We start from the raw sequence: 14,478 nt of genomic DNA on the forward strand, positions 1-14,478 counted from the left end.
CTGAGATGCCTGATGTCGCGGCAAGGACGCGTGGCGCATGTAGTCTAACGCAGGGGCACACACACTCACACACACACACACACACTCAGTGGGAGACATGTGCCATCATTGGCTGCATGCATCATGTGTAAAAACTGAGAGAAAATGTTGGATTAGGAAAATCAGTGAGTCTAGGAGTCATGTTGGGGTTAGGACATGTTTGGAGATGTGACGCACGTAGTGTAACTCAGAGGCACACACACTCACACACACTCAGGTCAGGTGTGATCTCAGGTGTGAGGTAACTTCCCTGCATGCAGAGACAGAAGCTTCTAGAAAGAAGCTCATGGAAAAGCCATGGAGACAGAAGTGCCTCTTGTTTAGAGTGATGCACTGCGATTATCGCATGACCATTATCTAATTTCCAGCTGGAAAACAACTTGGCATGCTAGTTTGAGAGTGTGTATGTTTCTCTCTGTGTGTGTGTGTGTGTGTGTGTGTGTGTGTGTGCGGTGTCCTCATCTAAATCAGATGATGTCGTTTGTTTTGCCAATGATACAAGGAACGCCTATTCAGTGTAGTACATCTCAGCAGGGAAAAGTGGGTTGGGGTCCACACTGCAGCCGGCAAAAGGAGAAGCACACACACACACACACACACGCACACACACAACATAGAAGGGAGTAAGTATACTGTACACTCGTGTGCATTCAGAATCCTCAACACACACCACTACAGTAGAATGTCCAGTAAAACCACCAAGACTGAACACAACAGTTCACAGCCTTTTAAGAAAACTATACTAGGAAGGGTCTACTAGACTAGAGCCCTAAACCTACACACACCACCCTCCCAGTGTAAGTATAGGAGAGGTCAGAAGTGATCAGGGGTCAGAGGGCACAGTAACTGTTACCCTGACACCCTCACCCCCCCTTTCTGGGGAGAGCTGCTGGGCTGTGATGATGTCATCTGTCAATCACACAGAGAGCTGTCTCTGAGGAGACCTACATACAGTAAGGATGCGGATTGTGTGACAATGGACAAAGAGCTGGTGAGAGAGTGCACACACAAACACACACATTTATGTGCATGTGTGTATGTGAGAAAGAAAGACAACAGAGCAGGACCTTCACAGCTTCCAACATTTCCATGTGTGTGCGTGCGTGTGTGTGTTTGTGTGACAAGCTCGAGTACGTCTAGAATCTCCCATAACAACCGCAGCCAGAAATAAATCATCGCCTCTCATTTTTCTCACAGCTGTAGAGCTGGAACTCATATCCATACCTCTCCAGTACTCCTCTCCTCTTCCCTCCACCTTGAGCTGGCTTTCTCTTTCACTCACACACACACACACACACACACACATCTATTTAATGTTACACAAGAATGGACGTTGCCAACCTCTTCTATTCAGAACTCCAATGACAACCATTGCTATTAATAAGGTAACTTTGGTTGTAGTTATTAATTTTATTATTAATCAGAGTTCCAAATTGATAGTTTAATATATTTTATGAGACTGATTTGTGGATTATCTTTATTTTGACCACTGTGTGGAGGACACTACACTTTGTGTGGCGCCCCCCTAGGTGTTCAACTTAATTGATCTGCCTTTGTGTTGAATGGTTGATGCCTGTCCAATCGGGTGAGACTACCAACATATTGTTGCTGTTGCAAGGACAGCACCAGTGTGTTTTGGTGGCCCTCGCGAAGACGGACGGTATCACAATTTACACACAATTGCACCCATATTTACCCGGCGCCTGCTCACAGGGTAAGGTACCTACATAGTCTGGTACTCCCATGTGAGGCTGGTACCAATTTCACCTACAGCTGCCTCTCAACCAGCGGAAGCCTCTCTCCTGTGTTCTGTATTGGAAACGCAGCCGTGAAGGCTCCTACACAGCAGCAGCAGCAGCGGTCCTATGGGACTGAGCTCAAGTGAATCACCTCACAGGAGTCAGAATTAAAATGACGTCCCTAACGAGGAGCGCTTGCTTCACTCAGTCAGGACATCTGCCACCTCTGACACGCGTTTGCCTATATACCATCTATCTAAGCGTGTTTCCTCGACACACACACACACACACACACACACACACACACATTCACGTACATAGACACACGTGTGCACATCACGTGTGCACATCACGTGTGGTCATTCTGATATGACAGACCAGATAAATAATCTGCTACTTGCATGCCCAACAAAAAGTCACCCTCCATCCCTAGACGACCAAGTGTTAGTGCGTGCAGACTTCCACGCGTCACCCACCCTCTACGCCTCTGTCAACACTACATGGCTCTCTGTGCATTCAGACTGCAGCTGGAACTTAACGAGTGGCTTCACACTGTAAACACAGCCTGACTGTCCAATGGCTTGCTCTTACTTGCTTCTCCATTTCCTATCTGACGCCTAAGCCTCTCAGTCATCACTCCTTCCCAGTCTACACCTCCTCTCCTTCTTTCCCTCTCTCCATCTTTCCTTTTCTCTCATCACCCCCCCCCCCTCCTCTCTCTCTCAAACCCCCTCTTTATGTTTCTCCACCCCCTCTGTCTCTCCCAGTCTGGTCTAGAGTCTAGTGCTGTTGTGCTGGGGATGCTGTAAACAACAGCAAGAGGAAGAGGAAGCAGAGAAAAAAGAGGAAGATGAAGACAAAAAGGTGGAGGAAGAGAAGGAGCAGGAGGTGGAGGTGGAGGAAGATGAGTATGGTCCATAGGGGAGTGGAGGAAGAGGAAGATGAGTATGGTCCATAGAGGAGGAAGAGGAAGATGAGTATGGTCCATAGAGGAGGAAGAGGAAGATGAGTATGGTCCATAGAGGAGTGGAGGAGGAGGAAGATGAAGATGAGTATGGTCCGTAGAGGAGGAGGAGGAAGATGAAGATGAGTATGGTCCGTAGAGGAGGAGGAGGAAGATGAAGATGAGTATGGTCCATAGAGGAGGAGGAGGAAGATGAAGATGAGTATGGTCCATAGAGGAGGAGGAGGAAGATGAGTATGGTCCATAGAGGAGGAGGAAGAGGAAGATGAGTATGGTCCGTAGAGGAGGAGGAGGAAGATGAAGATGAGTATGGTCCATAGAGGAGGAGGAGGAAGATGAGTATGGTCCATAGAGGAGGAGGAAGAGGAAGATGAGTATGGTCCATAGAGGAGGAAGAGGAAGATGAGTATGGTCCATAGAGGAGGAGGAGGAAGATGAGTATGGTCCATAGAGGAGGAAGATGAAGATGAGTATGGTCCATAGAGGAGGAAGAAGAGGAAGATGAGTATGGTCCATAGAGGAGGAGGAGGAAGATGAGTATGGTCCATAGAGGAGGAGGAAGATGAGTATGGTCCATAGAGGAGGAAGATGAAGATGAGTATGGTCCATAGAGGAGGAAGAAGAGGAAGATGAGTATGGTCCATAGAGGAGGAGGAGGAAGATGAGTATGGTCCATAGAGGAGGAAGAAGAGGAAGATGAGTATGGTCCATAGAGGAGGAGGAGGAAGATGAGTATGGTCCATAGAGGAGGAGGAAGATGAAGATGAGTATGGTCCATAGAGGAGTGGAGGAGGAAGATGAAGATGAGTATGGTCCATAGAGGAGGAGGAAGATGAAGATGAGTATGGTCCATAGAGGAGGAAGAGGAAGATGAGTATGGTCCAGAGGAGTCTCCTGCCTGTTTTAACAGCTGCTGCAGCGCTGCACTGAGACAGCAACCGTCTCAGGCTAGTGCACACCAGCAGCGTGACACACCGCTTGTGTGTGTGTGTGTGTGTGTGTGAGTGTCTGTCTATGTGTGTGAGGGTCTATGTGTGTGTGTGTGTGTGTGTGTGTCTGTCTATGTGTGTGAGGGTCTATGTGTGTGAGGGTCTAAGTGTGTGTGTGTGTGTGTGTGTGTGTGTGTCTATGTGCTGAACATGTCCTGTGTCTGATAGAGACTGTGTGTGTGTCTGTCTGTGTGTGCATGCATGCGCATGAGAAAGAGAGAGAAAGAGTGTGTGTGTGTGTGTGTGTGTGCATGTGACAGTGTATGCCTACCATGTCTACATGCCATTTGGTGTTCACATGACCTTCAGCTACCCAAATGCTAACCCAATTATCTGTGAACAATAAGTGGATATAACTGTTGTTTTTTGTTCTTTAAAATATGACTCTGGTGATGAAAAGGGGTATTGTGTCTCAGTCTATAAGTTACTGAGAGGAACCAGGGTGACCTGAGGTCTATGGGAGCTTCCTTGTCTTTACAGCAACCATGTAGAAAACATGAAACCCCATAACATTACATATGACTGATGAAACCCCATAACATTACATATGACTGATGAAACCCCATAACATTACATATGACTGATGAAACCCCATAACATTACATATGACTGATGAAACCCCATAACATTACATATGACTGATGAAAACCCATAACATTACATATGACTGATGGATGTCATGAAACCCCATAACATTACATATGACTGATGAAACCCCATAACATATGACTGAAGGATGTCCTGGTTTTCATGAATTCTACTGGTTGTATATCCACCATCCACAAGATTCTGTGTAACATCAGAGAGTTGAGCGCATCTCTGTCAGATTGGAGAGCAGTTTCTTTCCAAGGGCCATCAGGCTTTTAAATGGACAGTGATACAGTCTCGCTACTTTACATGTTACAGTTTCATCTACTGTTTGCACTACCAGTAATATTGCACTACTACCTGATACCAGGCACACTTGATTTGTCTTTAGGTTAGTATAGGTTTATTAGATTAGTATAGGTTACTATATGTGTATTATATGTTTAGCAGATTGTATTGTATATTTATTTTGTATATTTAATAGATGTATTATATGTTTATTATATGTGTAATTTATGTTCAGAGTACTTATATGTTATGTTATGTTATTTTATGTTATGCTATGGTAGGTTGTTGTGCAGTGTCTTGTCTTAAGAATTTCAGTGCCCAGTCTGACTCAGTGCATCTGACAAATAAAACACTTGAACTTGAACTTGGACTTGAACTTGAACTTGAATTTGAACTTGTACTTAACCAATGGGCCAACCACGGTCACATCACACACTCTCAACAAATTTCACTTTCACGCAGACAGATGCTCACACACACACACAGACAGACCGACCCTCACACGCACTGTTTTATGAGCAGTCTACAGCAAAGTCCAGGTGGGTGATAGTTGCAAGTGATTGCCTAGTGTTCTTTCTATCATGTATGACTCTTTCACAAACACACACACACACACACACACACACACACACATACAAAGAACAAAAAGTTCCATCAATAATGATGCAGTGTCACAAAAACACCCACTTCCACACACACACAAACACACAGGTGTGGACCCTGACCCTGTGTCCCACTGCTGAGGGAGTGACGCAGGACTCTTTTCTCACCTTGACGACACCATAGCCGCCTTTCAGCCTGCTTTCCCTCTGCTCTGTCCCTCAGCTTTCTGTCACTCTCCCTACCTCCCCCTCTCTATCTCTCCCTCGCTCTCCCACTCGGCTTCTCCCTCCCTCTGCCTCCTTCCAACATTCAGTCTTTTACTTGCTCTGTCAGCAACAACAGTCATTCTGTCCTGGAGCTATTGATCAGCTCAGTGTTTGTGTGTGTGTGTGTGTGTGATATGTGTGTGTGTGTGTGTGTGTGTGTGTTCCTGATTATGCAGGACAGCTGGTAGAAGTTAACATACTCAGAATTACTCACACAAACATGTCCACTCACACACACACACACACACACACTCTAACACCCTTGTAGGGATGTCACCTGGTGCAGCACACATCCTCTCTGCCTAAATCTCGCCCACACCTAACCGATGACTATACCTCGTCTCCAACTGACCTGTTGTCACGGTGATGCGGTCTCCGCGGGTACGCTGGGACAAGCCACCAGGCCTGGGACGGCTGCTGCTACCTCCCCCGCTGTTCGACCGTTCTCCACTCTCTCCTCCTCTCCCTGATTCTGCTCTGTCCGTTCTGTTTTCTCTAGCCGACTAGCAGAGTTCTCTGCGTTCCTCTCGTGTCTCCAGCTCCCTGCAGTTCCCCTGCAGCTGCTCCAGTTCCCAGGCCTCCTCTATTCTCAGTATCCTTCTCTTCTCTTCTCTCTTTTTCTTCACAGCTTGTTCTTTTCGCTAGGATTTTTCCTCTCTGCCTCTCTCTTTCTGCCAACAGCTTCCTGAATGAGGTCGTTTTTCTGTACACAAGCAGCCGTGCTTGAAGGCCCCCGGATTTAAATACCTCCGACGCCGGGCTGGAGCGTACCACGTGGCGCATGGGGGCGGGGGGATGGGCTGCACCACTCTCAGAGCTCTCGCTGGGGCCTCGCGGAGAAAAGGGTTGGTTTGTCCCTCATTAATCCTATGATGAATCCTCCTCCCCCTCCCCTCCTCTCCTCTCTTCCCTCTGTCCTCTCCGTATGTCCTCTCTCTCTCTCTCTCTCCTCTACTGTGATGCCTCCTACTGAGCTCCTCTGACGAACATGCAGATCACTGGACGGTGTTTGTTTACTTGTGTACAGTGTAAATAGGAAGTGGAGTGATACATGTGTGAGGACTGTCAGTGCATACAGTGTATGAGTATGTTGGGAATGGATGATTCAATCCTATCTAAGGTGGGTTCACAGATTGAGATATAGGACACAGATAGAAGTTCAGGGAAAAATGGCATGAACCTGGGCATCACAAACGAATGCAGACATGACATCATTAAGCCTGTGACTGTATGTAACAAAAACATTTGATCATCACTGAACTGAAACACTGATCACACCACTGACAATTGGCTGAGGAACCCTCCGTCGTGTGTGTGTCTCACATTTTTTAGATAACATGCAAAAGTAACTCTTTTTTAAGATATATAAAGATGTTTGAATTGTGCTAACATTATCCATAATGTGCAAAAACACTGAACATGCTTTGCTATAAAATAGTTCAAGTTCAAGTTCAAGTTCAAGTTCAAGTTCAAGTACTTTATTTGTCAGTGCATGTCCGACCGGTACAAAATTGTGCATACTGCCTATACCTGTACTTACACTCAATCAACAATGCTTGAAACACTGTCCTCAGTGTGTGCATTTTGCACTGTTGTGTATCTCCTTTATGTCCATGTTGGTGTGTGTGTGTGTGTGAGTTTAAACAAATTATTACAAATAGTATGGCAAATGTGCACATAATAGTAAAGTTAAGTGTGTGTGTATCCCTGCTCTCCCCCTCTGCCTCTCTTTCGCTTTTCTCTCTGTACAAGTATGTGCTCGTGTGTGTGTGTGTGTGGGGGGGTAGACATACATAAATTAAGAAGGTTCTTCCTCCACCGCATGTGACAACCATTGAAGTGGAAGCCACAGACAAGCCCAGCTCAACCCCCAACCCCCACTGTGACCAACAGTTTAGAGAGAGAGGGATAGAGAGTCAGAGAACGACAGAGGAGAAAGAGTCGGGGAGAGAGGAGAGTGATATGGAGGAAGAGAGGGAGAGAGAGCAAGAGGGAGTAAAGCCGAGAAAAAGGAGGTGAAAGCAAGAGTGGGAGATGGGGCAGAGAAACAGAATAAAAAGAGAGAAAAAAGAAGGGGAAGAGAGATAGTGGCAGACTGCGACAGAAAGACAAGAAAAGAAACTATGTGAGAGAGAGAGAGAATAGAAGGAAAGGAGCCAGAGGTGGGGGCAGGAGGCGGTGAAATGACCCGAGGTAGAGGAGTACTTCTGCACGTCCTCATTGGGAGGTTGATGGATGAAAGTTGCCTAATTACAGACTCCAAGAAACACGCACACAAACACAGCATTACAACACAAGGAGTACTCAGCAACAGGTATGACACAGCAGAGGCACTACACACACACACACACACACACACACACACACACACACACACACACACAGACATACACTAGTCAACCACTGGGACAGGGTAAATGTCACTTGTAGCACGATGAATACATATTCCAGACACACAGCTCTCACACAAGGAGTTTAACAGAGACATTTAATGTAGCTCACAGTAGAGTGACTGCACCGAACCCAACGGCTACACAACCACTCCCACACGAGAGGGTTAACAGGGAGACAGATTTAATGTCTCACAGCACACTGCCTACACATACACAGACACCACACACACACAAACACACACACACACAAATGCACAGACACACACACACGCACACAGACACCACACACACATGGCACGGCAGACCACTGTGGCTGTACCATCAGCCCCTTCTTCTCTGTGTCAGCTCAGCTCTTCAATTTCATCTCTCATCTGTTCAGTCATCTCTTCCTCCTCCTCCTCCTCCTCCTTCTCCTCTCTTTCTCTTCCACCACTCACTTCACCACGGCTGTCCGGACTTGAACTCACCCAAAGAAACACACGCAGGAGGAGGGGTAGAGCACAGCTAAGAAGTGTCTACGTCGTCTTCTGGGCTCGTCACACAGAGACATGTTCTCTCCCACACAGGGGCCTAGGTGGCTAGACTGGGTTTCGGCCCTCCAGACGCGGCCTCTGCACAACAACCACGGGTAATTATAGGTGGATGCCGCATTACCGACAATAGCAGGCTTGTTTGGTGAAATCAGTAGTGTCTGCTATGCACATCTGTACACACACACACACTCTCTCTCTCTCTCTCTCTGAATTGAAATAGTTGTGAATCAGAATTGTTATTTTTATGTACAATACAATATTCTTTTGTGCATGACATTCATGTATTTTTATATATTCTTATGTATCATGTGTATCTCATAATTAGCCTGGTAGGACACCCAAAGTCAGTTTCCTTGTCTAATCAGAGATGCGGGACAAATGTGAAATGTCTTCTCTCCCTTGATGCTCATCATTGTAAATAACATCTTGTTCCTGAATGAACACCTTGTTCCTGACTGAATCGCCATCTATCTGTGGTATTAGCAAATTACCATCAGAATTCAACAGGTTGCCAACGCCAGAAAACACATAAAATGTGCTGGGACTAAGAATAACATAACAAGAAAAGTCGAAAATAAAGGAGAGAGAAAAACCATTAACACCCCTCTCTCTTTCTCTCTATGACAATGGCTATCTCTGGACAGCTGTCCACGGGCAGTGTGTTCAGCCTGTAAAAGAGCGGTTAACCCCGCACACACAGACACCAAGTCTTTCCCACTTCAGCTCCACTGAACAACATCCACTGACCCCAGATCAGTTGACCACACACACACACACACACACACACACAGACACACACACACACACACACACACAGACCCTGCAGCCTGTCTGCTCAGTCAGACGCGGCTGCAGTTGAGCGCTGCAGAGGCTCTGTGTGGATTGGACTCGGCACATCGCACCGCTGTGCTATTTTCAGCCCATCGGAGGAAACACTCCGGGAGGAATGTGACTGAAACGGACAAGTGTAAATACTGGGCCGTCAGACAGTACCTTGGCCACTCTCAACCTAAAACTTGGTACTCGGTAGAACACCCCTCCTCTGTGTCTGACTATGTGACAAACTGTTTGCATTTAACAAAGGTATTTCACCTATGTAGAAACAGGTCCAATAAATCTTTGAAATGATGAAAGTTAGAGAAGTGATAGATCAGTGGACTGCGAGATGTTTGGTGTGCTGCTGTGATATCTGAGAAGAAACGCTAGACTCTGGCCTATCTACTCCACTGAGCTCAAAGAACATGCCAGATGTTAAAACTGAGAGAAAAACCCTGACCTAGATATGTCTATGCGGTCCTCAAAAAGGATATGGAAACACACACACACACACACACACACACTCTCCCACTCTCACTCATTCACAAACACAAACTTCATCCCCTTTTCTTATAGAGATGCAATGCACAAACATACATTCAGAGAACATAAACTTTTTTCTCATGCATATAGTTGCATACGCACAAGCGTGCACATACACACACACACACACACACACACACACACACACACACCATGGGTTTTCTCCTTAATCAGCCCATTCCTGCTGTGAGCTGCAGGTCTTTACATACAACAGTGCAGCAGTGCTGACCCCCCCTCCACCCCTTATTTTCCCCTCAGGGCATAGACCAGTCCAAAGGTATGTGTACCAGCAGCAGGCTCATGGGTGTGCATGTGTGTGCATGTACACGTGCATATGAAATGGTCTGTCATAGAAAATATGTGGTGGTGTACATGTGAATTTGTACACTGAATCTGTGTGCAGATGTGTGTGTGTGTGTGTGTGTGTGTGTGTGTGTGTGTGTGAGAGAGAGACAGAGAGTGCGTGTTTGCAAATCCCAGCACTTCAGGGAATCTCAGAGACTGAGAGGGAGAGAGAAAGCATGAGAGTGCTTCAATGCAGGGGCTCATGTGACTACATGTGTATGGGTTAAATAGGACAAACTACTCCGTATACATGGGTGTGTACGTGTTTAAGGTACATACAGTGAATGTGTGTGTGTGTGTGTGTGTGTGTGTGTGTGTGTGTGTGTGCGTGTGTATCCAGTGTGTGTTGCCTGTGAAGCCCTTTACCGCAGTGCTGCCGTCTCTCCCCTTACGCCCACACATTGGCGGAGAGGGAGGGAGTGGGAGAGCACAGCAAAAAAAAAGAGCTTCTCAAGCCCTGCATACACACACACACACAAACACACACACACACACACACACACACACACACACACACACACACACACACACACACACACACACACATTTTCTCTCCCTCCTGCTTTCCCTCTCCCCTTCCTCTAACCTCCATCTCATTCTCCCTCTCTTTTTTATGTCCTACCATGGACAGAGGTAGGAGAGATTGCATAACTCTCTCTCTCACACACATACACACACACGCACACCCACACACATGCACGCACGCACACACACACTCTCCTCCAATTCTGATCTGCTTACACTCCATGTTTTCAAGGGGGTGCTGGACATCATTCTGGTGGACAATCTGCCCCCATTCTCATTTTCACCCAATTCAGCAGGGGAATGTTTAGCATTTAACTTCGGGGCCCGGCCCGGCCCGGTCCAGGACAGTCCTGATCTGGTGAAGTTCACCTCAAGCGGCACCTGAATAATGCATCATGGGCAATGCAGTCTGATCGACCTGATGGCGCAAGGGAAACAACCTTCCCCAGGTCTCTGCTCTGCGCATTCGTTCAGACAAGGCCACTCCCCTGGTGATGTGTGTTAATGCAGGCAGCAGAGGAAAGCGCTTGGCCTTCCACCTGAGCCATAAAACCCCCATCCCCCATCAGTCATCTCTCGCCTCCTCTCGGCACGCCTGCTCGCCTTCAGCCACGGCGACGATGAGGGGGGCGTTGCCAAGTAACAACCATCCGCTTTAACTACGCGGGGGGGTTTGAGACTGACCTACCACTAGTTTCCTAGTGAGGAAAAGGCCCTTTTGCTCTTTGCCCCCACTCTCTCGCCATGAAATAGAATGCGTTCTCAAGGTGGCGATAAGATAAAATACCTTCATGTGTTGACAATATCACACAACCATACGATACATATGATAGTTGGAATAGTTAGATAGTTGGGACTGCCAACTACCCACCAAGACCGGCGGGAGGAGTGGGAAAAAGGGGGCGATGCCGCCCTCAGATAGAATGATTGCCCCCTCAGTTTTTGCCTATCTTTTTGGGGATTTTGAGACACAAATCAGCCAATTTGTTTTATTTCTATGAGGAGGCTTCTCTGGGTTTGTTTGATGTTATGTGACAGTACGTGCTAGCAACCATAAGCAGGTTAAGTAGGTTCATTCACTCACTTCACAAGGGAAGTTCTGTTTTGCTGATGAAGACAGTAAATTACTTATAGCACTCACCCTTCTACTGGTGCAGGCTATAATTTGCAGCATAGGCCTATAGGCTGTGAAATAAATGTGTTTGCAATATGGCAAGAACTATAGGGTCTAACTAGCATCAGTACAATGCATCTTGTGGCCTTTTTAGTATCAGGGTTTCCCCCCTTCATAATGTTCACATATGGAGATAAATTCTAGACAACTACACATGAAATCACACGAGAGGCCAGAGAAGGACACATCTCAATGTGGCATCAGATGGCTTCATCAGACATACACACTCCTCAAGGTCCATTCTGTGGAAACCCTTCACATCAGGGCTGAGGGAACCAACCCAGCATCACTGCACATCACATCACGCAGGAGAGAGCGAGAGAGAGAGAGAGAGAGAGAGAGAGAGAGAGAGAGAGAGAGAGAGAGAGAGAGAGACAGGAAGAATCCCCTATCAGCCTGAGAGTCCATCAACTGGAGGGTTCTCAAAACAAGAGCCTGTACCCGCGCTGCCCCGCAACTGCCTCCTCCACGGCCATCAGAGGACACAGCCTTTCCCAGGGCGTAATTGCGCTGTCTGAGTCAACAAGCACCTCGCGCGCCCTCATCGCCTACCTGGGAAAGCAGTGATTACAGCGATACTGCTGCGGTGAGCCTAAAACAAGAGATGTTTGTGCACCAGCAGAGACCTAAACAATGTTTTTATCAGTGTCACCACAGTTTACCCCCGCCGTGTTCTCTCAAAACTAACGGTCAAAATGCAATGTCGGCTCGACCATGTAAACCATGTCAGCTCAATTCACATATTCTCTGACAAAGGCTTGCTAAAAGATAGCTATAACTACGCTACACATTTCATGTCATGATAGCTCAGCTCTGAACCTAGCTAGGCTCTGACCACCTATTGATCTCCAGCTTTCTCTGGGATTAAACTCTAAATACTCTATACTGAATAGGGCTCTGTTTATACCAGGCTAGCTGGGAACAAGAACAACTACCTGTAAGAAGAACAGATGAAAACTAGGTCTCTGTTAAACACATTTTGATCGCTAAACAGCAAAAGTAATCATCACATTTTCCTTATCTTTCTCTGTCTGTGTGTGTGTGTGTGTGTGTGTGTGTGTGTGTGTGTGTGTGTGTGTGTGTATGGTGATGAGTTTAAGGAGAGTCACCGACAGCCTGTAGATGCTTGTGACTGTGCGTCTGTCTGTGTGATTGTGTGCGTGTGTGTGTATACGAGTGAATGTGATGGATGGTGGAAACAGACAGAGTAAAACATACTGCATGAATGTACTCACAGACACATGCCACCAAGCCCCCCCGCCCTTCATCACACACACAAGCGCACAAACACGCGCGCGCACACACACACACACACACACGCGCACACACACACACACGCGCACACACAAGGGCACACACACAAGGGCACACACACAAGCGCACACACACACACACACACACACACACACACACACACACACACACACACACAGGCCACTGTCTCAGTTCTGCTCTCTGTACCTATGAGAGTGGGTTATCCCAGTTGGCTGCTGCTGTCTGGTCTCACTGTGTAAACAACATTCCTGAGAGAGACAGAGTGTGTGTTTGTGTTTATGCGTGTTCAGGTGTGTGAATGTGAATGTGCTTGTGCTTGTGTATTTACATATAGTTAGTGTGTATGTGATATGTGTGTGCGTAGGCTAGGACTTGTGTGTCTGTATGTGTGTCTGTGTGTGTGTGTGTGTGTGTGTATGTGTGTGTGTGTGTGTGTGTGTGAAAGACAGTGAAGGTAATCGTCATATAATGTGCGAGCAGTGTGACCTGTGTGGTGTAACAGTGAGAGAGAACACTGTAACAGTGGATATGTGTCCCTGCGTCCCCCATATGTTTGCATGCGTGGCCTGCTGTACATGTCCTCGGGTTGCTAAGTTGTCTCTGGGGGACGTAGCCCATGTCTACATTTCCCCCTAGTGTTAATCTGAGCTATATTTACAGCTCTAACCTTGTCTCACGCCAGCTGACACACAGCTGGGGTAAACACTGGTGTGAAACATCACTGCAAAAACACACACAGGTGAGAGGTCTGCCAGTCTGTCTGCCAGGGCCTATGGTGAATCGATTTTGTTGCCAATCACTCTATTAAGAACCAGTATTTAGCCAGGCTAGCGTAAGGTCCAACATCAGGTATCTTCATTGTCATGAAGATCAAAGTGCACTTAAAACCAACCGAAACTCAAATACCAGAAGCCAAAGTGGGATAGATTAAAAAGACATCGATACCTATTGAGCACTGCGTGTTTAGCGAGCTCCACACTTAACTGTACCGGACAGCGACGCTGAAATACAACCTGCCACAAACACTCCCACGGCTATTACGCCTGCCAAAACAGGGCCTTTCTAGTTGGACAGGACCAGGGTCCAACGGGGGGGTCCCCTGGGGGAGGCGATGCTAGGTGGGAAGTTAGCAGGGACCAGATTAGGAGAGGGCGGATTACACGGACCCAGCAAAGAGGGGTCTTTGACAACTATCCGGTTACCCCCGGCAACAATCCCTCCTGTCAGGATGGTAGTCGACTGAGGCTCTCGGGATGGAGTCCCTCTCCAAACCCTCTCTCCCATTTGTACTTTTCCATTTACTCATCACACAATACCGGGAAAGAGAAAGGCCTAGAATTTTTCCATTTTGGGGTGAAGGCCATGAGACAATTTTAGTGTGTGACTCAATACAACACA

General features: G+C 47.0%; 1 protein-coding gene across 5 annotated transcripts in view; it reads right to left on the reverse strand.

Annotated features, from left to right (window-relative positions):
* Positions 1-14,478, reverse strand: part of LOC105900275 (AMP deaminase 2) — a 49,645-nt gene that overhangs the window by 23,831 nt on the left and 11,336 nt on the right. The window contains exon 1 of one of the 5 annotated variants that reach the window (XM_031567319.2): positions 5,813-6,404. The exons of 3 other annotated variants lie outside the window; for them this stretch is intronic. The gene's annotated coding sequence lies outside the window, so the exon portion shown is untranslated. Of the gene's footprint in view, positions 1-5,812; positions 6,405-14,478 lie in introns of those variants that run through there. One more of the 5 variants, XM_012827540.3, reaches the window with a different exon arrangement.

The sequence above is a fragment of the Clupea harengus genome, chromosome 5, assembly GCF_900700415.2.
Source record: "Clupea harengus chromosome 5, Ch_v2.0.2, whole genome shotgun sequence".
Taxonomy (NCBI): Eukaryota; Metazoa; Chordata; class Actinopteri; order Clupeiformes; family Clupeidae; genus Clupea; species Clupea harengus.